The sequence below is a fragment of the Ranitomeya imitator genome, chromosome 3 (genome assembly GCF_032444005.1).
Source record: "Ranitomeya imitator isolate aRanImi1 chromosome 3, aRanImi1.pri, whole genome shotgun sequence".
In the NCBI taxonomy this organism is placed as follows: domain Eukaryota; kingdom Metazoa; phylum Chordata; class Amphibia; order Anura; family Dendrobatidae; genus Ranitomeya; species Ranitomeya imitator.
Genome location: NC_091284.1, coordinates 613,796,758 through 613,819,892, shown reverse-complemented (window position 1 = coordinate 613,819,892; position 23,135 = coordinate 613,796,758). Strand labels below are relative to the sequence as shown.

The following is a 23,135-nucleotide window of genomic DNA, read 5'->3' as shown; positions in this document are numbered from 1 at the left end:
GTCATAACCAACTAAATGCCCTCATCAATTTCTGACAGTGGTATTCAAATAGTGGTACGTTAAAAAAACAAACAAAACAGAAATACCAGAATCGTGAGGTTTTTGGTTGCCACAAAACCACAAAACAATGAAAAGAGATGGGATAAAATTGTCGTATCTACTCCAAAAAGATATCAATAAAAACGTCAACTCATCACACAAAATAAAAGTCTGACTGAAAAAATAAAAACTGCAAGTTTTGTATTATCATTATGACCAAGTTGGGAAAGGGTTAAAGGCTCCCATACAAATTAGATTAAAGTTGGCCAAACCCATCAATTTTAGTGAATGACTAACCATCTAATGTGTATGGCATCTGGGAAGAGAGAAGCTTGATGTCCGAGGAGATGAGGATTGGCCAGTTGTCAAACACTTGATCAGTTTGTTCTCCCTTGAGATAAGTCGCCGCCAAAAAAACAGATGAACGCTTGGCAGATCCAAGCCTTTTTGTGGATGGGAAAACCAAAAGGGATAACTGTTAGGTGAACACTAAGCCATCTTCAGAGTCATGGCTGAGGAAGATTGATTCCATTTTTTTTTTTTAGATATTAAGTAGATTTGCTTCATAAAACCAACACTGGACAAAAAAACAAAGAGAATACTAAAATCCCACATCCTAGATATCACTGAATGAAATATTCCAGTTGTAAATCTTTATTGGAATGTGTTGAGAACAACAAAACCTAAAAATGATCAAGGTAAATCACAACTAATATCCCACAGAAGTCTGGAGTTGGAATGATGCTCAAAATCAAAATGAAAAATGAAGTTACAGGCTGATCCAACTTCAGTGGAAATGCCTCAAGACAAGGAAATGAAGCTCAGTGGTGTGTGTGGCCTCCACGTGCCTGTATGATCTCCCTACAACGCCTGGGCATGCTCCGGATGAGGTGGTGGATGGTCTCCTGAGGGATCTCCTCTCAGACCTGGACAAAAGCATCCGCCAACTCCTGGACAGTCTGTGGTGCAATGTGACATTGGTGGATTGTGCGACACATGATGTCTCAGATGTGTTCAATCGGATTCAGATCTGGGGAACAGGCGGGTCACTCCATAGCTTCAATGCCTTCATCTTGCAGGAACTGCTGACACACTCCAGCCACATGAGGTCTGGCATTGTCCTGCATTAGGAGGAACCCAGGGCCAACCACATCAGCATATGGCCTCACAAGGGGCCTGAGGATCTCATATCGGTACCTAATGGCAGTCAGGCTACCTCTGGCAAGCACATTGAGGGCTCTGCGGCCCTCCAAAGAAATACCACCCCACACCATTACTGACCCACTGCCAAACCAGTCATGCTGAAGGATGTTGCAGGCATCAGATCGCTCTCCACGGCATCTTCAGACAGTGTGAACCTGCTTTCATCTGTGAAGAGCACAGGGCGCCAGTGGCAAATTTGCCAATCTTGGTATTGTGTGGCAAATGCCAAGCGTCCTGCACGGTGTTGGGCTCTGAGCACAACCCCCATCTGTGAACTTCGGGCACTCAGACCATCCTCATTGAGTCGGTTTCTAACGGTTTGTGCAGACACATGCACATTTGTGGCCTGCAGGAGGTCATTTTGCAGGGCTCTGGCAGTGCTCCCCTGTTCCTCCATGCACAAAGGCTAAGGCAGCGGTCCTGCTGCTGGGTTGTTGCCCTCGTACGACCCCCTCCACGTCTCCTGCTATACTGGCCTGTCTCCTGGTAGTGCCTCCAGCCTCTGGACACTATGCTGACAAACACAGCAAACCTGCGTGCCACAGCTCGCATTGATGTGTCATCAAACCAGGGATTCAAGCTTCAGGAGGCTAATTTGCATATTCCAGGTGCCTTCTGGGAGAAGCGAAGTCTCCCTAAGCTAGAAGATCGTTGGGTACAGCCGGGACCAGCTGCTTCGAAAGCATCACCAAACCAGGGATTCAAGCTTCAGGAGGCTAATTTGCATATTCCAGGTGCCTTCTGGGAGAAGCGAAGTCTCCCTAAGCAAGAAGATCGTTGGGTACAGCCGGGACCAGCTGCTTCGAAAGCATCACCAAACCAGGGATTCAAGCTTCAGGAGGCTAATTTGCATATTCCAGGTGCCTTCTGGGAGAAGCGAAGTCTCCCTAAGCTAGAAGATCGTTGGGTACAGCCGGGACCAGCTGCTTCGAAAGCATCACCAAACCAGGGATTCAAGCTTCAGGAGGCTAATTTGCATATTCCAGGTGCCTTCTGGGAGAAGCGAAGTCTCCCTAAGCTAGAAGATCGTTGGGTACAGCCGGGACCAGCTGCTTCGAAAGCATCACCAAACCAGGGATTCAAGCTTCAGGAGGCTAATTTGCATATTCCAGGTGCCTTCTGGGAGAAGCGAAGTCTCCCTAAGCTAGAAGATCGTTGGGTACAGCCGGGACCAGCTGCTTCGAAAGCATCACCAAACCAGGGATTCAAGCTTCAGGAGGCTAATTTGCATATTCCAGGTGCCTTCTGGGAGAAGCAAAGTCTCCCTAAGCTAGAAGATCGTTGGGTACAGCCGGGACCAGCTGCTTCGAAAGCATCACCAAACCAGGGATTCAAGCTTCAGGAGGCTAATTTGCATATTCCAGGTGCCTTCTGGGAGAAGCGAAGTCTCCCTAAGCTAGAAGATCGTTGGGTACAGCCGGGACCAGCTGCTTCGAAAGCATCACCAAACCAGGGATTCAAGCTTCAGGAGGCTAATTTGCATATTCCAGGTGCCTTCTGGGAGAAGCGAAGTCTCCCTAAGCTAGAAGATCGTTGGGTACAGCCGGGACCAGCTGCTTCGAAAGCATCACCAAACCAGGGATTCAAGCTTCAGGAGGCTAATTTGCATATTCCAGGTGCCTTCTGGGAGAAGCGAAGTCTCCCTAAGCTAGAAGATCGTTGGGTACAGCCGGGACCAGCTGCTTCGAAAGCATCACCAAACCAGGGATTCAAGCTTCAGGAGGCTAATTTGCATATTCCAGGTGCCTTCTGGGAGAAGCGAAGTCTCCCTAAGCTAGAAGATCGTTGGGTACAGCCGGGACCAGCTGCTTCGAAAGCATCACCAAACCAGGGATTCAAGCTTCAGGAGGCTAATTTGCATATTCCAGGTGCCTTCTGGGAGAAGCGAAGTCTCCCTAAGCTAGAAGATCTTTTTTGCCTGTAGGACATTATTGCAAGAGAGCTTGGCTGAGTAGATTACACAAGAAGGAAAACACACAGCAAGTCAGCAGGATCTAGGAGCAACATGGCAGATGTGACAACCTACATGGTGAGCTGCAGCATGTGCTACATGTTCACAGATCGACCAGAAGAAGAATCCAATTTCACCTGTCAGAAGTGTAGACTAGTGGCCCTTTTAGAAGAAAAGGTGCGGGGTCTGGAAGAAAGAATAGCAACTTTGAAACTCATCAAAGAGAATGAAGACTTTCTAGACAGAACAGAAGCATCTCTACTGGTCACAGAAGGTGCAAAAAGTGTCAGAGAACCTCCAAAAGCAGATGAGTGGAAGCATGTGACCAAAAGAAGCAAGGAGACCATGGAGAAATCACCAACCACACAACTGAAGAACCGATATCAAATCTTTGTAGAGGATGAAGATGGCACACCTAAGAATGAAGCAATACCAGCAAGCAAAAAAGAAAAGGGCACACAGCAACAAGTGACAGCAAAAAGTACAGCCAAGAAGCAACGAAGAGTGGTGGTGGTGGGAGACTCACTACTGAGAGGCACCGAAGCAGCCATCTGCAGACCGGACATAACTGCAAGAGAAGTATGCTGCCTTCCAGGTGCGATGATCAAGGATGTGACCGATAGGATACCAAAGCTCTTCAGCTCCAAGGACGTCCACCCATTTCTTCTGATACATGTTGGCACCAATGACACGGCAAGGAAGGACCTACCGACAATCTGCAAGGACTTTGAAGAGTTGGGGAAGAAAGTAAAGGAACTGGATGCACAGGTAGTTTTTTCTTCTATCCTTCCAGTAGACGGGCATGGCACCAGGAGATGGAACAGGATCCTTGATGCAAACAACTGGCTAAGACGATGGTGCAGACAACAAGGATTTGGATTCCTGGACCACGGTGTGAATTACTGGTATGATGGACTCCTCGCCAGAGACGGACTACACCTCAACAAACCTGGGAAACACACATTCGCCAGAAGACTCGCTACACTCATCAGGAGGGCGTTAAACTAGAAGAAGAGGGGACGGGAAGAAAAACATTAGACTCGAACAAAGACGACCCAGGAAAACATACTCAGAAGGGAGGTAAGAACATTTCTAAAACAATCCACAGTGAGGAGATTGGAACAAAACAAAATCCTCTAAACTGCATGCTCGCAAACGCCAGAAGCCTGACAAACAAGATGGAAGAACTAGAAGCAGAAATATCTACAGGTAACTTTGACATAGTGGGAATAACCGAGACATGGTTAGATGAAAGCTATGACTGGGCAGTTAACTTACAGGGTTACAGTCTGTTTAGAAAGGATCGTAAAAATCGGAGAGGAGGAGGGGTTTGTCTCTATGTAAAGTCTTGTCTAAAGTCCACTTTAAGGGAGGATATTAGCGAAGGGAATGAGGATGTCGAGTCCATATGGGTTGAAATTCATGGAGGGAAAAATGGTAACAAAATTCTCATTGGGGTCTGTTACAAACCCCCAAATATAACAGAAAGCATGGAAAGTCTACTTCTAAAGCAGATAGATGAAGCTGCAACCCATAATGAGGTCCTGGTTATGGGGGACTATAACTACCCGGATATTAACTGGGAAACAGAAACCTGTGAAACCCATAAAGGCAACAGGTTTCTGCTAATAACCAAGAAAAATTATCTTTCACAATTGGTGCAGAATCCAACCAGAGGAGCAGCACTTTTAGACCTAATACTATCTAATAGACCTGACAGAATAACAAATCTGCAGGTGGTCGGGCATTTAGGAAATAGCGACCACAATATTGTGCAGTTTCACCTGTCTTTCACTAGGGGGACTTGTCAGGGAGTCACAAAAACATTGAACTTTAGGAAGGCAAAGTTTGAACAGCTTAGAGATGCCCTTAATCTGGTAGACTGGGACAATATCCTCAGAAATGAGAATACAGATAATAAATGGGAAATGTTTAAGAACATCCTAAATAGGCAGTGTAAGCGGTTTATACCTTGTGGGAATAAAAGGACTAGAAATAGGAAAAACCCAATGTGGCTAAACAAAGAAGTAAGACAGGCAATTAACAGTAAAAAGAAAGCATTTGCACTACTAAAGCAGGATGGCACCATTGAAGCTCTAAAAAACTATAGGGAGAAAAATACTTTATCTAAAAAACTAATTAAAGCTGCCAAAAAGGAAACAGAGAAGCACATTGCTAAGGAGAGTAAAACTAATCCCAAACTGTTCTTCAACTATATCAATAGTAAAAGAATAAAAACTGAAAATGTAGGCCCCTTAAAAAATAGTGAGGAAAGAATGGTTGTAAATGACGAGGAAAAAGCTAACATATTAAACACCTTCTTCTCCACGGTATTCACGGTGGAAAATGAAATGCTAGGTGAAATCCCAAGAAACAATGAAAACCCTATATTAAGGGTCACCAATCTAACCCAAGAAGAGGTGCAAAACCGGCTAAATAAGATTAAAATAGATAAATCTCCGGGTCCGGATGGCATACACCCACGAGTACTAAGAGAACTAAGTAATGTAATAGATAAACCATTATTTCTTATTTTTAGTGACTCTATAGCGACAGGGTCTGTTCCGCAGGACTGGCGCACAGCAAATGTGGTGCCAATATTCAAAAAGGGCTCTAAAAGTGAACCTGGAAATTATAGGCCAGTAAGTCTAACCTCTATTGTTGGTAAAATATTTGAAGGGTTTCTGAGGGATGTTATTCTGGATTATCTCAATGAGAATAACTGTTTAACTCCATATCAGCATGGGTTTATGAGAAATCGCTCCTGTCAAACCAATCTAATCAGTTTTTATGAAGAGGTAAGCTATAGACTGGACCACGGTGAGTCATTGGACGTGGTATATCTCGATTTTTCCAAAGCGTTTGATACCGTGCCGCACAAGAGGTTGGTACACAAAATGAGAATGCTTGGTCTGGGGGAAAATGTGTGTAAATGGGTTAGTAACTGGCTTAGTGATAGAAAGCAGAGGGTGGTTATAAATGGTATAGTCTCTAACTGGGTCGCTGTGACCAGTGGGGTACCGCAGGGGTCAGTATTGGGACCTGTTCTCTTCAACATATTCATTAATGATCTGGTAGAAGGTTTACACAGTAAAATATCGATATTTGCAGATGATACAAAACTATGTAAAGCAGTTAATACAAGAGAAGATAGTATTCTGCTACAGATGGATCTGGATAAGTTGGAAACTTGGGCTGAAAGGTGGCAGATGAGGTTTAACAATGATAAATGTAAGGTTATACACATGGGAAGAGGGAATCAATATCACCATTACACACTGAACGGGAAACCACTGGGTAAATCTGACAGGGAGAAGGACTTGGGGATCCTAGTTAATGATAAACTTACCTGGAGCAGCCAGTGCCAGGCAGCAGCTGCCAAGGCAAACAGGATCATGGGGTGCATTAAAAGAGGTCTGGATACACGTGATGAGAGCATTATACTGCCTCTGTACAAATCCCTAGTTAGACCGCACATGGAGTACTGTGTCCAGTTTTGGGCACCGGTGCTCAGGAAGGATATAATGGAACTAGAGAGAGTACAAAGGAGGGCAACAAAATTAATAAAGGGGATGGGAGAACTACAATACCCAGATAGATTAGCGAAATTAGGATTATTTAGTCTAGAAAAAAGACGACTGAGGGGCGATCTAATAACCATGTATAAGTATATAAGGGGACAATACAAATATCTCACTGAGGATCTGTTTATACCAAGGAAGGTGACGGGCACAAGGGGGCATTCTTTGCGTCTGGAGGAGAGAAGGTTTTTCCACCAACATAGAAGAGGATTCTTTACTGTTAGGGCAGTGAGAATCTGGAATTGCTTGCCTGAGGAGGTGGTGATGGCGAACTCAGTCGAGGGGTTCAAGAGAGGCCTGGATGTCTTCCTGGAGCAGAACAGTGTTGTATCGTGCAATTATTGGGTTCTGTAGAAGGACGTAGATCTGGGTATTTATTATGATGGAATATAGGCTGAACTGGATGGACAAATGTCTTTTTTCGGCCTTACTAACTATGTTACTATGTTACTATGTTACTATGTTATCATCGATGAGCTACACTACCTGAGCCACTTGTGTGGGTTGCACAGTCCATCTCATGCTACCACAAGTGTGAAAGCACAACCCACATTCAAAAGTGATCAAAACATCAGCCAGAAAGCATTGGTACTGAGATGTGGTCTGTGGTCCCCACCTGCAGAACCACTCCTTTATTGAGGGTGTCTTGATAATTGCCAATCATTTCCATCTGTTGTCTATTCCATTTGCACAACAGCATGTGAAATTGATTGTCAAACAGTGTTGCTTCCTAAGTGGACAGTTTGATTTCACAGAAGGTTGATTTACTTGGAGATGTATTCTGTTGTTTAAGTGTTCCCTTTATTTTTTGAGCAGTATAAATATTGAAATGTGACTGCTTGTCACAAGCCTCATGCAACTGTCAGTAGGATATTAGCCACAGATAAGGCCGGGATCACACATGCGAGAAATACGTCCGAGCGGAGCAGAGCGTGAGGCTGCATGTATTGCTATACAGCCTCACGCTCCACTCCTGAGTGACGGCGGCAATGCTGGGTATTACCATGCGAGACTCGGACGTATTTCTCGCATGTGTGATCCCGACCTTACAAAGGGAAGCCTTCGAGACTACGGTACTTATGTCTCCTCCTCCAACATTGTGTGATGGTGTCTACAAGACACCTAAGGTTCATGCTTGAAAAAGGCTGAATGTGCAGCCGAAGCGTTGCTATTTTACCATGGCTGGAATAAAGTTCTTTTCTACTGGATAACACCCGTTTGGAGCGCTGTTCTTCCTATTTTGCTTAACTTGTACTTTCCCAGGAGGGTTCCCTGGACTTGGAACGAGCGCCCTCAGTAGTGAGTGCTGTTGGTCATATGTATACTGGATAAGGTTCTATGCTGTCTCAAAAATGTCCCTGAATAATATACTCAGCTGACGAATAAAAAGGCATTATATGACTAGATTTCTTGTGTCTATGGAAAGTCAGCCAGTACAATACTATTACTGCAGCATTTCAATCATAAGCCAACACCATCACTTTATGATGCTGTGAGGCTAAACAAAAAAAAATCGCCTTCAAATAAATCCAGACTCAATGCTGATTCATTTTATTTAGATTACATGCAGACATAGTAATTTGGTCGTCCCAGAGCTGTCCTTTTCCTTAACTAAATAACCTTAATTTTCATATCATTTACTATCATGGTGCTACAATACATGTGCTCCCTTAAGTTGTCTATTGTAATTCTTATTCACTTATGCCCAGGGCTGTGCATAATATCCATGTGATGTTTCACTAGCGCATCAATAATATTATTTGACTTAGCTGCAGATGGATGACTGACGTTAAAAGAGTTGTTAATTACTGGAAACCACCTTTACCCCCCGGAGGTATTTTCGGTTTTGCGCTTTTGTTTTTCGCTCCCCTTCTTCCCAGAGCCATAACTTTTTTTTATTTTTCCGTCAATATGGCTGGGTGAGGGCTTGTTTTTTGTGAGTCGAGTTGTACTTTTGAACAACACCATTGGTTTTACCATGTAGTGTAATAGAAAGCGGGAAAAAAATTGTTTTTTGTCTGGCTTTTTTACAAGATTCACTAAATGCAAAAACTGACCTGCCATTATGATTCTCCCGGTCATTATGAGCTCAAAGAGACTAAACGTGTCCAAGCTCTTTTTTATCCAAGTGGTGTTAAAACAAAAAAAAAAATTGAGCAATTTTCCGATACCCGTATATAGCGTCTCCATTTTTTGTGATCTCGGGTTGGGTGAGGGCTTATTTTTTGCGTGCCGAGCTGATGTTTTTAACCTCTTTCTGACCTCGGACGGTATAGTACGTCCGAGGTCAGCTCCCCTGCTTTGATGCAGGGCTCCGCGGTGAGCCCGCATCAAAGCGGGGACATGTCAGCTGTTTTGAACAGCTGACATGTGCCCGTAATAGGCGCGGGCAGAATCGCGATCTGCCCGCACCTATTAACTAGTTAAATGCCGCTGTCAATCGCAGACAGCGGCATTTCACTACCGCTTTCGGCTGGGCGGCCGGAAATGACGTCATCGCCGACCCCGTCACATGATCGGGGGTCGGCGATGCGTCTCCATTGTAACCATAGAGGTCCTTTAGACCTCTATGGTTACTGATTGCCGGTGGCTGTGAGCGCCACCCTGTGGTCGGCGCTCACAGCACACCTCCATTTCTGCTACATAGCAGCGATCAGCAGATCGCTGCTATGTAGCAGAGGCGATCGAGTTGTGCCTGCTTCTAGCCTCCCATGGAGGCTATTGAAGCATGGCAAAAGTAAAAAAAAAAGTTTAAAAAAAATGTTAAAAAAATAAAAAAAATATAAAAGTTTAAATCACCCCCCTTTCGCCCCAATCAAAATAAATCAATAAAAAAAATATAAAATCTACGCATATGTGGTATCGCCGCGCTCAGAATCGCCCGATCTATCAACTAAAAAAAAGCATTAACCTGATCGCTAAACAGCGTATCGGGAAAAAAATTCGAAACGCCAGAATTACGTTTTTTTGGTCGCCACAACATTGCATTAAAATGCAATAACGGGCGATCAAAAGAACGTATCTGCACCGAAATGCTATCATTAAAAACGTCATCTCGGCACGCAAAAAATAAGCCCTCAACCGACCCCAGATCATGAAAAATGGAGACGCTACGGGTATCGGAATATGGCACTTTTTTTTTTTTTTTTAAGCAAAGTTTGGAATTTTTTTTCACCACTTAGGTAAAAAATAAGCTAGTCATGTTTGGTGTCTATGAACTCGTACTGACCTGGAGAATCATAATGTCAGGTCATTTTTAGCATTCAGTGAACCTAGCAAAAAAGCCAAACAAAAAACAAGTGTGGGACTGCACTTTTTTTGCAATTTCACCACACTTGGAATTTTTTTCCCGTTTTCTAGTACACGACATGCTAAAACCAATGATGTCGTTCAAAAGTACAACTCGTCCCACAAAAAATAAGCCCTCACATGACCAAATTGACGGAAAAATAAAAAAGTTATGGCTCTGGGAAGGAGGGGAGCGAAAAACGAACACGGAAAAACGAAAAATCCCAAGGTCATGAAGTGGTTAATGATACGATTTTGGTGCCAATACAATCTTCTGATCGTCCGTTATTGCATTTTAATGCAATGTCGCGGCCATCAAAAGAATCCTAATTCTGGCGTTTTGACTTTTTTCTCGCTACGCCGTTTAGCGATCAGGTTAATCCTTTTTTTTATTGATCGGGTGATTTGAACTCAGCAATACCAAATATGTGCAGGTTATATATTTTTTTTATTGTTTTACTTTGAATGGGGCGAATGGGGGGTGATTTGAACTTTTATTCTTTTTTTTTTTTTTATATATTTTTTAAAACATTTTTTTTTTACTTTTGGCATGCTTCAATTGTATCCATGGGAGACTAGAAGCTGCCACAACCCAATTGGCTCTGCTACATAGAGGCAATGCTCAGATAATAATATAATCTTTATTTTTATATAGCGCTAACATATTCCGCAGCGCTTTACAGGTTGCACACATTATCATCGTTGTCCCATAGGGGCTCACAATCTAAATTCCCTATCAGTATGTCTTTGGAAGATCGCCTCTATGTAGTAAAATTACTCACAGCAAGCCGGCAGTGACAACCATAGAGGTTTCCAGGAGACCTCTGGTTGTCATGCCAATGAACCGGTAACCCGCGAACACGTGACGGGGTCACCGGTAGCCGGATTTCCAGCCTGGTAGCCGGATTTCCAGCCCGATGGCAGGATGCGGGAGTTGAATGCCCCTGTCAGCATTTGACAGTGGCATTTAACGCGTTAATAGCCGCAGGTGGATCGCGATTCCACCCGCGGCTGTTCTGGGCACATGTCACACGCCAGAGCCCACATCAAAGAGAGGGAGTTAAGATTAATGTCTACCAATACCCAGAAGCCACATACAGTATTTATCATTTACTACATAGCTGTTAAAATTCTTATAAAAAAAAAAGATATAAATATTTTATTGAATTTTGCTGAAAAGCAAAAATAACATAGATAAGGTTAACATTAAACTACAGCGAGATTATAGTTTTGGAGCCATTTGCCTATATTGATCTTAGTTTGCCACCTCTACAGATGGCTCCAACTCTACGTAATCTCTGCAGTTAATGTTAACCTCATCTGGATGTTTTTTTGCTTTTCAGAGCTTGGTTTTATCTGCAAATATTGAAAATGAATTTCGTAAGTCACCATCAAGATGATTAAAAGTTATAATGTGATTTGGAGGCACCTGCGTGTTATCTTACGGATTTGCGGTATGAGCAGTTCCCATTACAATGTTAGTATTGGAATTGCTGTTAATAAGCAAGAACACTGGAAAATCAGAAAGCCCTGTAGGTTTATTGGAACTATTTATGGCTTCTTCGCCAGTTCATAACAATTCAGTCACTGATCAGTATGAAATCTGTGAATTAACCTGTTACTATGCTGATTTAAAAGAGAATTTGTCACTATGTTTTGCAACCTACAGGAAGGGAACGTCCAATTCCAGCGATGTGTCACTTACTGGGGTCCTTAGCACAGTTTTTATAAAATCACTATTTTATCAGCAGGAGATCATTACTAGAGGACTACTTGGCCAGCTGCCAGGTAGCCCAAACTTGCTCCCTCCACTGATTGGCAGCTTTCTGCTTATGCACAGTGAACACTGAAAGCAGCCAATCGGTGACGTGGGTGGAGTTATACAGAGCTCAGCATTCAGGTATCTAATTAATGCATCAAATGAGGGTCTTACAGTCCAAATTATTCAGCGTACCGGGGGGTAGGGTGTGATAGGGAGCGCTGGTGGAGCGGGGTCACAAGAGGTGTTCGGTGGTCTGGTTATAATCGGACTCATCCCAGGCTGGTGCCGCAGGTTTAGTGGTGGGGGGGCTCTGCCATTTTTGTGAAAGCCCCCTCACATCCATCCCAGGCTGATGTGTGGCAGTTTTCCAGATGCTCGGTGGTGTGGGGGCTCCACTGACATTTTGTAAAATCCCGCACTACTGGGCATCTGCGAAACTGCAGCGCATCAGCCTGGGATGAGACTCCTAGTAAGTACATCCAGACTATAAGACGCCCCCCCATTTTCCTTCAAAGCTTTTTGGGGAAAAAGTGTATCTTATAGTCCAAAAAATACAATAGTTGGATAAAAATTATAAAATAAAAAGATTGTAATTTTTTTCCATTCTTTGCAGTTAGGGTTAGGGTTGGGGTTGGGGTTGCGTTAGGAATGGAGTTAGAATTGTTTTTTTTTTAAGAGAAAAAACAATAAAAAAATGATGACAATATGACGGCTAGTGTTTGCATTATGTATGCACGGAGTATTGCGGATCCCCACTTTTTTTTTTTATGTCTAAGGCTGGTTTCACACTTGCGTTTTTGAACGCATGCGTTTTTAAAAAAAAAGGCATGGTGCAAAAACGCATGCAATTTTTTTTAGCATTTCCCCCCCCCAAAAAAAAAAGAGCAAAAAAAAGGTAACCAGACACAACCAATGGGAATAGAGAGGGCGTATATGATTGTCTCTCAATATATTGACCCTAGGGGTACAGAAATTTTCACAGCTTGCTACTATTTCCGGTGTCATGATGGATCTTTCCATGGAGAGCTTTTATTTTAACCTGGATTTCAGCTTCAAGATTTTCCTGGCCTGTGCTTTTGCTTGGGAGCAAGACCGAAACCGCCAAAGATGGAGAAGGAGACAGAGTAGGCGTTTTTGGAGACACCCAATCATTGAAGTGCGTGAGAGCCGTGGAGCCTATCACACGCTCTATGCGGAGCTGAATGCCAACCCGGAGAAATTCCAGGATTACACGAGAATGTCACAAGAATCGTTCCGGGATTTACTGTCTCGTGTCCAAGGATCCATACGGCGACAGGACACACGGCTACGTAGAGCGATTCCACCCGAGGAACGTCTGCTAGTGACATTACGGTACGTTCCAAAACTAAACCAATGACAGTCCAAATTTTGGTTATGACATGTATTTTATGTTTTTTTTTTCTTTTTGTTATTTTTAAACACACCATAAAAAGAGTAGATTTTAAATTTTTTTTTTTGTTTTTTTTTCTTCTAGATTTCTTGCCACAGGAGAGAGTTTATCTTCCCTCCACTTCCAATACCGCCTTGGAATATTAACCCTATCCGGAATCGTTGTGGACACCTGTCGTGCGTTATGGAATGTACTCTGTGAGGAGTTTATACCAGTACCCACCGTGGACATGTGGCGGGAAATTTCAGATAAATTTTTGAACGTGTGTGATTTCCCCAACTGTTTAGGGGCGGTGGATGGAAATCACATCCGCATTATCAAACCTGCCAGAACCGGATCTGAGTTTTTTAACTACAAAAAATATTTTTCGGTAGTTCTCATGGCAATAGCGGATGCGGAGTGTCGCTTCATCGCCGTGGACATTGGAGCTTTTGGAAGTGGCAATGATTCCCAGACTTGTAAGAGCTCGGATATGGGCCGTCGTGTGTATGGCAACAATTTTAATTTTCCCACTCCACAGCCTCTCCCCAACACTCAAGGCCCACCGCTGCCATTTGTTATGGTTGGGGATGAGGCCTTCCAGATGTGTGAAAATCTCCTGAAGCCATATTCTAGTAGGGACTTGGACCACACTAGAAGGATCTTCAACTACAGACTGACCAGGGCCAGAAGAACCGTAGAGTGCACCTTCGGCATTCTGGTTGCTAAATGCCGCATTCTTGCAACAGCCATAAATCTAAAAGTGGAAACAGTGGACGAGGTGGTCAAAGCCTGTGTGGTTCTACACAATTACCTCATTGCTAAGGAGCGACCCCACATTGAACTTGATGAACCAGTTTCACACCCACTGCCTGATTTTCAGCATCACCCGATGCGGTCAACTGCAGCCGTTGGTCTTATGCGGGACCAATTTGCGGCCTATTTTGTTTCCGATATTGGACGGGTGTCATGGCAGGACAATGTTGTGTAAATGTCCTGTTGTATGTTTATCTTTACCAATTATTAAATACTGATACAAATTTTTCAAATTAATAAACTTGAGTGTTGGTTGTGTTGACCGTGTCTCCTATCTTTTTCCTCTCTAAACAAAGGTTGACCAAAGATGGGCAGTAGATATGTATGTATATCATATTTAGTAATCCAAAACCAGGAGTGGCTGATAGATGATGAGGTAATAGTTATTTAAATATCATAATTGACCTCTTATATTGTTGCACTCCCTATTTTGGTTTACAAATAATGATATAAAACACTGGCCACATACTTATAATAATGGAAACAATGTTGATTTATTGGTAACCATGTTGATTTATTGGTAATCTTGTTGACGTCATTGCGTCAAGACTGTCACGCTCTCTATAGCCGTCAAGTGTAAGAAATAATGAATTCATGATAAACATATACATGCTCATGAATTCACAATTTCTTACACCTGGCCAGGTGAGCATAGATATGTAGCGTGTGACAACCATTGTCACATCAGTGTGACAACCATTGTCACATAATTTGTTATTTATATAAGAGAATATGGTGAATATACAAGGCAGTAATCAACTCAATAGGTCAGGTGTCTTAACTTATGAGTTTTTGGACATCTGACCGGTTCAGTTGAGTACTGAACTTGATTTCCACCATTTTCTCTTTGTACAGTCACACTAGGTACAAAAAAAAAAAGAGTATGGAAATAACTACTATTTTTTTGGCCAACTCATATCTGTATACTGAAGAAACACATATAGATGTAGTCTTGTATTTTATACTACTGGAGATATGTTTTGGCCAAAAGAATAAGTGTGTGGCGAAGTTTATTGGTATTGACAGCGGTGAAAGACACAATAAACCAAACATAATTGTTGCAAATTAAAAAAATTTTTATTGAGTCAACAAAGAAATTTAAAAATGTATTTTTTTGTACCGCGACGCGTTGTACCGCGAAGGCTTGGGGTAGAGTGACGTAACCAGGGGGGAATTAAGAACTGAAGCCTGGCTCACCGTGGAGGAGGCAGAGGTGGCAGGAGAAGGGGCAATAAAACTGGAAGGGTCTGGAAGTTCGGGGATGGGGCTTAACACATGAGAGGCATGAGACACACTGGAAGGGTGAGACACAACAGACAATACAGACACTTCGGTAGGTGATGGGAGAGGAATACTCAGAGTTTTTTGTTTTTTTATGTGTTTTTTGCGTTTTCCTTTGGGTTTTCCTGGTAGGGGGATGTCTTCTTTAGCTAATAGGATGTTGAGTGTTGGCGGGAGACACGTCAGGATCCGGCTCCACAATTTCACAGTCCGTTTCCATTGTGGAGCGCTCGGCAATGTCAGAGTCCAACTGCATCGTAGTGGGGGGGAAACATAAAGCCCTGCCAGGGTCCTGGTGCAGCGTTGGGGGGGGGGGGGGGGAACATAAAACCCTCCCAGGGTCCTGGTGCATCGTTGGGGGGAACATAAACCCCTCCCAGGGTCCTGGTGCATCGTTGGGGGGGACCTAAACCCCTCCCAGGGTCCTGCTGCATTGCTGGAGGGGGGGAACATAATGCCCTCCCAGGGTCCTGCTGCATTGCTGGTGGGGGGGAACGTAAAGCCCTGGCAGGGTCCTGCTGCATCGGGTGGGTCCTGCCCGGAAAGCCATGGCTGGGTCCTGCTGCATCGTGGGGGGGGGCGGTGTGATACGCCATGCCTGGGTCCTGCTGCATGGGGGGGCGGTCCTATACGCCATGCCTGGGTCCTGCTGCATCGGGGGGTGTCCTGCCCGGAATGCAATGCCTCGGTCCTGCTGCATGGGGGGGGGGGGGCGGTCCGATATGCCATGCCTGGGTCCTGCTGCATCGGGAGGGGGCCGGGCCGATAAGCCACGCCAGGGTCCTGCGTCATCGTGGTGTCAGCGGAGGAGGTCCAAGCCGGAGCAGCGGTTGTCACGGTGGTGGCGGTGGGATGTCCAACAGCACTCGTCATTGTGTTGGCGCTGTAGTGGAGTACACCTGTGGATGGAATAGAGGTGGCCGTGCAATGGTATGCAGCAGAGGTAGGAATGGTGGTTAATCGTGACAGTGATGGCACAGTTGGATATGCCGCCACTGTCTGCTGTAAATTACGACTCTGACTCTGCTGCATAGCCTGCACAAAAGCAACATTGCAGGCCTGCATCACACTCAGCTGGAGATCAGGGCTAAGGTGCTCCGACATGCCCTGCTGTATTTGGTTAAAAAAATGGTGAGCTGGCCTCTGGAAGTCGGCTTTAACTTGATCAAGGCTTTTGGCGACATCCTGGATCCGGCAATCTAACAGGTTATGGGACACATCCATTCTGTCACCTAAAGCCTTGATTGCTTAGTGTAAAACCGAGCTCAAGTGCAAAAACTCGGGCATGAGTGACCTATCCGAAGCCCTCTGTCGCTGCCGGGATGAGCCCGCAAAAATGGGTGCAGTGAAAGAGGACTGCGAATGGGGAATACCTGATGGGCCAGCTCCCTGGTCTCCAGTGAGTGTGGAAGGCCCACCTGCTGCTGCGCTGCTGGATGGCTGGGATGGGTCCATGGCTGCTGGCTGAAGGACCGCTCCAGAACCTGTTGCGACAGTCGTGCTGTGTGTGCTGTGAAAGAAGAAAACAAAAAATTAAAACCAAAATATAACAAGACGGTACATCCTGTGGAATTTAAAATTACATATTATGTCAATGCAATACAAGTGGAAGCATGTGAGAAATACTTACGTTCTCATGAGAAGGACCGGTCTTAAAAAGGCCAGCACACGGTAGTATTTGTACAGCCGGTGCCTTGCTCCGGAACCACTTGCAGCACGATTCTCTGCGCGAAGGTCCTTGTTGAAGCGGTCCTTCATGGAACGCCAACGTGTTCTTATTTTGTCCACTGTGAAATAACAATAAAATATAATGGTCAGAAAATGTACTTTTGGCCGTGCTCTCTTGACTGTGTGTGATGACAGAAACTCCGAAAAGTTACTTTCATCACACACAGTCAAGAGAGCCCGGCCAAGGTCTCTGCTGCTTCACACTGCAGTGCAATACTTACCAAATGCATTACGGACCCGTGGCGGGGCATTATCCGAGCCATCCCACAACGCTTGGGCCACCTCACTCCACAACCGACGGAGCGTACTGTTGACTGCGTGCTGTGGATCCCGGCTGTCCCACAACGGGACTCGCTCCTGGACCAGGATGATCAGGAGGTCATTATCGATCCGGTCATCGTCCCGTTGTGAAACCTAAAATTAAAAGAAAATCATATAACTTTACTCAATCACATTGGGGAAAAAAATACCAGAAGATGAGAAATGGCAGGAATATGAAAGTCAACTTTCAGAAAAGGATCATACCAGAAAAATTAAAAGAAAATCAAGGGTACAGAAAGGAAGATTCAAGAATATTACAATGAGGACAGTCTGCCTTGTATACATACCCGCTGCCGTCTTCCCACCAGACCTTGACTCCGCTGCTCCGTCCCTCTCTGTCCCTCAGTAGAAGTGCTCTATAAAAAAAAAATAATCAAATTGTCTCATGTGTCGATGTGACAGTCAATACTTACCAAACTGAAGGACAAAAAACTAACCTCACTGACATGATCCACTTCTGACTGACGTGGCTCAAACTCCTCATCAGATGAAGACTCCGCAGAAGACATTCTGATGCATGTTGAAAGAAAAAAAATGAATAAATTAGGACATGTAGATCCAAAAAATTGAAAATAAATGCATTGGCTAGGATATACTCACATTGCTCTGGGTCTTGTCCACCAATGCGTCCGGGCAGTGTCTTGTCTTCTTTGGAGTCTGATGAGAAGTGACCAGAAACTTCCCCCAACCTTCCTTTTATCACCCTGCTGCTATGGGGGAGGCTTATCAGTGTCTAGACAATCTTATCTACAGTCTAGTCAACCTTAGCTAAAAAAACGCATGCGTCAAAAAAACGCGTGCAAACGCATGCACAAAAAAAAACGCATGCGTCCCCATTGACTCCAATGTATTTTTTGACCCAAAAAAACGCATGCGTTTTTATGTGTCCAAAAAACGCCTCTCAAAAATACTACAAGTTGCATTTCTGAAAATGAACGCATGCAGTAAAAAAACGCATGCGATTGAAAACGCGACCAAACGCGTACACAAAAAAACGCATGCGTTTTCAATGTTAAATATAGGGAAAAAAACGCATGCTTTTTTTGTGCAAAAAACGCTGCAGACAAAAACGCAAGTGTGAAACCACCCTAAGAGTCGCGCAACATGCGGGGCAGGGACTTGAGCATGTCACTCGAGCAACAGCGATACTTGGTGCATACCCGAGCACCCGATGCAAACTGGAGTAGCGGTCACTTGCGCTCATCATTAATGATGATGTATGCAATATGACAACCTAATGTCATCAAATTCTGTGCTGTACCTGTGAGATCAAAATGCTCACTATACCCCTGGATAAAATCCTTGAGGGGTGTGGTTTCAAAAATGGGGTCCCTTGTTAGGCACATCAGGGGCTCTCTAAATGCGATATGGCGTCTGCTCTCGATTCCAGCGAATTATGCGTACAAAAAGTCAGACCGTGCTCCTTCCTTTTGAGCCCTGCTGTGCACCCAGTGGATTTCCCCCATATACGGGACATCAGCGTACTCAGAAAAAATTGCACAACAAATTTTGTGGTCCATTTTATCTTGCTACCCTTGTAAAAATAAAAAAAATTGGGGCTAAAGCAATTTTTTTGTGAAAAAATGAAATGTTTATTTTTTCCTTCCTCATTGCTTCAGTTCTCGTGAAGCAACTGAAGGGTTAATAAACTTTTTGAATGTGCTTTTGAGCACCTTGAGGGGTGCAGTTTTTAGAATGGTGTGACTTTTGGGTATTTTCTGTCATATAGGGCGCTCAAAGTCACTTCAAATGTGGTCACTAAAAATATGGTTTTGTAAATTTTGTTGGAAAAATTAGAAATCACTGATCAACTTTTAACCCTTATAACGGCCTAACAAAAAAAAAATGATGTTTCAAAAATTGTGCTGATATAGAGTAGACATGTGGGAAATGTTATTAACTATTTTGTGTGACATAACTCTTGGATTTAAGGGCACAAAATTAAAAGTTTGAGAATTGCAACATTTTGGCCAAATTTCAGTTTTTTTCGTAAATAAGCGCAAGTCGTATCTGAAGAAATTTTACCACCATCATGAAGTACAATATGTCAGGAAAAGCAATCTTAGAATCAGTGGGATCTGTTGAAGCGTTCCAGAGTTGTTACCACATTCTGACACTGGTCATGGAAATTTGGCCTGGTCATGAAGGTCTAGATTGGCTCTGTCACTAGGGGAGGGGATAATGATTTATCAGTGGTTGTGTGCACACAACCCAACCAGGGGAGCACAATTTGTTCATTTCTTCCATTATTGTTATGCAGTCATGCTCCCCGCAGTCAGCGCTCACACAGGGTTAATAGCAGCGTTAGCGGACCGCGTTATGCCGCGGTGTAACGCACTCCGTTAACACTGCTATTAACCCCTGTGTGACCAACTTTTTACTATTGACGCTGCCTATGCAGATTCAATAGTAAAAAGATCTAATGTTAAAAAAAAAAAAAATAGTTATATACTCACCGTCCGTCGGCCCCTCGGATCCAGAACAGGCCTTTCCCGCTCCTCGCGACGCTCCGGTGACCGCTCCATGCATTGCGTTCTCTACGTCATCATCTCGCCAGACCGCAATGCACTCTTGGGACCGAAGCGCGCGAGGAGCATCGGTAAACGCTTTGCCTGGATCCGGGGGCCAATGGAAGGTGAGTATATAACTTTTTTATTTTAATTCTTCTTTTTTTTTTTTTAACAGGGATATGATGCCTCCATTGCTATATACTACGTGGGCTGTGCAATATACTACGTGGGCTGTGCAATATACTACGTGGGCTGTGCAATATACTACGTGGGCTGTGCAATATACTATGTGGGCTGTGCAATATACTACATGGGCTGTGCAATATACTACATGGGCGTGCAATATACTACGTGGCTGTGCAATATGCTACGTGGCTGTGCTATATACTACATGGCTGTGCTATATACTACGTGGCCTGTGCTATATACTACGTGGGCTGTGCTATATACTACGTGGGCTGTGCTATATACTACGTGGGCTGTGTTATATACTGCGTGCGCGGGCTGTTATATACTACGTGAGCTGTGTTATATGCTACGTGGGCTGGTATAAACTACATGGCTGTGTTATATGCTATGTGGGCTGTTATACACTCCGTGGGCTGTGCTATATACTATGTGGCTGTGCTATATACTACGTGGCTGTGCTATGTACTACGTGGCTGTGCTATACACTACGTGGCCGGCCGCGAACACTCAGCGACAGGGGCAGTCCAGCCGCAAATTGGCGCGGGATTTGAACCACGCTTCGCTAATTGGTCGCGGTTGGCCGAATCCTGTGCATTCAATGTATTATTCTAAAACCTTCATAAATAAACTGCATACATATTCTAGAATACCCGATGCGTTAGAATCGGGCTATCATCTAGTGTATATATATATATATATATATATATATATATATATATATATATATATATATATATATATATATATATATATGTATACACACACACATATATATATACATATATATATATATATATATATATATATATATATATATATATATATATATATATATATATATATAAAACTGACAAAATAGGAAACAGTGAGTAGGCTGGTCTCCTGTCATTTCATGTTCCTCCCTGATCCCTCCTTTTTCCTTGTGACTATATGATTCTACATCAGCTTTGCATATTGGCGGTAACAAGTTATTCTGGCTACAGTAATATCTGGTCAGCGCTCATGAAGCATGTTGTGTTACAGGACATAATCCATTTCACAGCTAATCAATTCAGTGTTCTCATCTTTCATAGATGCCCCAGAGACTGCTTTCTGTAAAGTGTGTAGACAGCTCAGAGGATCAGCAGAAAATAGTTTCCATTGTTGAGTCTAAACCACGGAGAACACTTTATTATAAGCACCGAAATTTTCCAACGAAAACAATATTTGTTTCAAACATCAGAGTTCTAAAAGTGTAAATCACCAACCAACCCTTTCATCTATCCATTACCAGAACTTTCTGGTGTTCAGGATTTACTATATTGTAACATTTTGGCAAAAAAAGGAGAAAAGATCTATTTAGGTCTTGGCTCTTGCAAGTAAGAGCTTATTTCAAGAAATTCCAAAGTATTAATACACTTATATTAATAAGTAGATAGAGGGTAAATGCATATGTATCAGGCTCCAAGGCTAAAATAAATAATCTCAATATCCATCAGTAAAAAATCACTTTCATGAAGCTTATAAACATGGCTGGCCTTGTGTTGTTAGTAGCCTGAGCATTACCTTTTTCCGATGCCCAACTTATAGGACCTGTCACCAAATCAAAAGTGGACAGTTTTTGCTCGTATTTTATTCTCCCTGCTCCATGGTTGGTTGTTTTTTTAAGTCTGTCATATAGTTCCAGAGATATATTCCTTTTATTCTGGGCTCATTTTTAAGACATTTACCAAGGTGGCAGTGTTCACAGGGTAATAATGCAGAGCAGCCAAAAGACATGCCCACACAATTCTGCGTAACTCCCCCTTCTAAAACACTGAAAGGTTCTCCTTAACATGTATGGAGCTGAAATAATACATATTTTATTGGAATATTATTAGAACTGTATTTCATTCATCTGCAGCTACTTTTTAGTTTGGGTACCAATTTGGGGTGGGGGCGAGTTCCAACTGCCCTAACTAGCAAGAATAGTATCAATGACTTTTATAGTGACGAGCACAAAAGAAAGGCTGAATGTTGCTTCAGAAAACAAATGCATACCATTGGCATTGATATCTTTGCCAGTCCTGGTTATAGTTTTTGCATTAGCCTCACAGACTAAGCAGGTGTTCCTCCAGAGTTTTGTCCTGAAGCTACAAGATCCCAATGCAACAATTATACCTGAACCAATTCTCTATTTTACTCTATTTGAGATCCTGATTTCAGCAACAAGTTACTTGACAGGTCGTGTGTTGCTGTATCCATAAAATCATTGTTTTATCAGCAGGAGATTATCACTACAGGACTAGGTGTCTTGTGCCTACTAGTCTATCCCCACCCCACCACTGATTAGCGGCCAATCATTGGTGTGGGCGGGGTTATACAGGGATCAACATTCAGAGAACTGCAGCAGAAAAAATAGTCACTCTATCAAAATGAGAGCATAAAGACCAGCAAGTGATACATTGCTGGAATCAGGATTTCAGCCCCTACCTCTTGCTGCTCTCACATTACATAACAAAAACCTTCCCATTTTATAATTCCAATTTTTTGTCAAAAATTCAAAAATTGTCCATTCATCACAAGGGTTAATATACTTCATATTAAGGCACTGAATAACCTGAAACCTTGACTACTTTTCTCATGCATTCTGTGAAGTAAGCCTGTACATGTTTTTCTATGGTACAGTATGCTAGCTGCCTGATAGTGCATAATGTTTGACTAGATAATATAAACCCTAGAAGGAGCAATCTTCAGATTTTGCTTACACTTCACAATCAAGTCTTTACAGAACTCTAAAGGTTATTCCCTCTGAATGCTGGTGTGATCAAACAGCCACAGAGGTATCACAGAGACTTGATGTGGTTAACGGCATTCTGCTGCCATTTCTTCTTCAAGAGATATATTTTAATCTTGAATAAACCACATTTGTTTGTACTGGTTGTGATGTTAACACTTTGCTGGGGGCAAGGTTTCACCTTTCAAAAACAGCATCTCCAAAAAAAGGAATGTAATTTTACTTTTTTTCATACTAGATTTTTTATTTTTGCAACATCTCTTATCTTAAGGTTATTTATTCTTTTATTTTACTAGAAATATTATTGTTATTTCTATTTTT

At 43.2% G+C, this 23,135-nt stretch overlaps 1 protein-coding gene and 1 long non-coding RNA gene across 3 annotated transcripts in view; one reads left to right on the top strand and one right to left on the bottom strand.

Moving 5' to 3' along the window:
- The window catches only part of KLF12 (KLF transcription factor 12), a 354,667-nt gene that overhangs the window by 197,101 nt on the left and 134,431 nt on the right, over positions 1 to 23,135 (bottom strand). The window lies entirely within an intron of this gene.
- The window catches only part of LOC138672237 (uncharacterized), a 91,443-nt gene that overhangs the window by 12,210 nt on the left and 56,098 nt on the right, over positions 1 to 23,135 (top strand). The gene's annotated exons all lie outside the window — the stretch shown is intronic.